Genomic DNA, 2,026 nt, shown 5'->3' on the forward strand with positions numbered 1-2,026 from the left:
TGTTCCCCCATTTCTCCCATTTCCTGGACTATCCAGGGCAAGCCCCGCACCTCCCTGAGCCTCGGTATTTTCTGAGAAAAGAAGCCGACCCTGGAGCCTACCTCACAGGATTACGTGAGACAACAGATGTAAGGCAGTGCTGCCTTGCCTGCCTGAGAACCCCTGCCTGTCCCTTTCTCTCTGACGCCTTTCGGGGCAGAGATCCAGAGATCCTGCCTGAGTCACTTTGGCGGGTGTGATGCCCAGCCGCGCCAGGCACACAGTAGGTGTCCAGTAAGTGAAACAGTGCCGGGAGGACTTCGGGCCGGGGCTGTGGAACTGTGGGTGGCTCCGCGGGCTCAGAGGCTCTCCCCGCGCCCCGCCCCACTGTGCGCTCCCCAGCGGGGCGGGGGCGGGACCGGGCGCTCGGGCTCCGCCCCCGGGAACACAGGAGGCGCTGATGCTTCCGCCCTGGCTCTCGGGTACTTGGAGAGAGTTGCCGGCTGCCTGCATCTGGTTGTGCGGGACGCTAACTTTACCCTCCGGGTTTAACGCTGTGAGCCCGCGCGCGGAGGAGCTGGGGATAAGCGCCCCAGAACCCCCAAACCGAGCGCGTCCGCCGAGGGACTGCGCGCGGCGCCGGGTGCGGGCGGGGCTGGCTTTTCTGTCGGAGGACGCCAGCCAGCACGCCGCGCCTTTAAGGAGTCCATTCAGACCGGGCGCCGGAGCTGGGAGCCGCGCGGGTAGAGCGCGGCGGCGGGGCCGAGCCCGGGGCTAGGGACCGAGGGCCGGGGTCCGGGTCCGGCGGCGGAACTTAGGCGGCTGAGGCCGGTCAGGTGAGCGGGGGCGGACGGGCGGGGGTTACCCCGACGGGGATGGGGCGCCCCGATGGCCCCGTGACCTTCCCCCGTTGCCACCAGGCAGCGGCGCACCGGGTGAAGGAGTCAGGGACCTGCACCTGGCTTCCGACTCCGCTCCCCGCGCGGGCGCTGCCCCCACCGCCTGCTGCCTGGAGAGGTTTGAGATGCTCGAACCCCGGCGCCCCACTTCCCAGGTCCAGGCTGCCAGCCTCTTGAAGCCGGGGGACAGAGTGAGGACGGGTCGGGACCTGCACCCTCGTTCTACTCCGCCTCCCCACCCCCTGCGCCCGCTCCAGCCCTTAGGCGCCCCTGGCAGTGCCGAGAGGATCTGGGGGCTCCTGCACCCCCGTTTCCTCCATGTCCTGGAGGACTGCAGCTCGCCCTAGCAGACGGTCTCTTGCTCCGTGTCACGCGCCGCCTCCGCGTCGCCCCCAAGATCTCTCTCCGCTAAGACTCCCTTCCCCCAGCAGCCTTTCAGCTCCTCTTTCCTCAGCCTGCCCCGGCTCCCGCGCCGTTGCGCCCCCTCCCAGTCGACACCCTTGAGTCTGGATGCTGCCCTGCCCGGTACCCGCCGGCCACCTGCGGTCTCCGCCTGCTGCGACACGGGGTTCCTGGCAGCCTAGAAATGCGGATTGTGTAACGCCGGCTGCAGGGCAGCGCACGTGCTGGGTTTGCGCCCCTGAGCCCACAGCGAGGCCCGGTGACCGAGTGAGGGGCATGGGAGGTGTGGGGGAGGAAGAGGGTGCCAGGGGGTCTAGATACTGTGCATGCAGGCAATATGTATTCTGAGCCCTTTTTATGCCCCAGGAGCTGGGTGGTTAAGAAGAGCAAAGGTCTTGCTTCAGCTGAGACCTGGAGGCCAGCATTTGTCTCACCATGCTCCTCCACCACCCCCTCAGAAATCTCTGGTGGCTCCACCTGGCTAGGAGTTTAAAATAGTTTATAATGAATAATTGCTGACATTGAATAAGCCAGACTTGTGTGCCAGGCCCCGTCCTAAGCCTCTTAAAAGAATTACCTGCCATGCTTCCCCGAACAGCCCCTTGAGGTAGGTACCACCGCTGTGCCCACTTCTGACAGCAGGAATATGAGGCTTCCAGAGGTGGCCCCTTCCCGGGACAGGAAGTGAGTCTGACCTCAGAACACCCCCCCCACTGCGAACCACTAGACTTTTTGCCCAATTTCAA

At 65.4% G+C, this 2,026-nt stretch overlaps 1 protein-coding gene across 5 annotated transcripts in view; it reads left to right on the plus strand.

Moving 5' to 3' along the window:
* The first annotated feature begins 398 nt into the window (after positions 1-398).
* The window catches only part of ABHD6 (abhydrolase domain containing 6, acylglycerol lipase), a 55,534-nt gene continuing 53,906 nt past the window's right edge, over positions 399-2,026 (plus strand). Inside the window, exon 1 of one of the 5 annotated variants that reach the window (XM_032290266.1) lies at positions 399-815. The gene's annotated coding sequence lies outside the window, so the exon portion shown is untranslated. The remainder of the gene's footprint in view (positions 816-2,026) is intronic. The other 4 variants (XM_032290267.1, XM_032290271.1, XM_032290269.1 and 1 more) reach the window with 4 other exon arrangements.

This window comes from Sapajus apella, unplaced genomic scaffold, assembly GCF_009761245.1.
Source record: "Sapajus apella isolate SASKATOON/1434 unplaced genomic scaffold, GSC_monkey_1.0 scaffold23, whole genome shotgun sequence".
Lineage (NCBI taxonomy): Eukaryota > Metazoa > Chordata > Mammalia > Primates > Cebidae > Sapajus > Sapajus apella.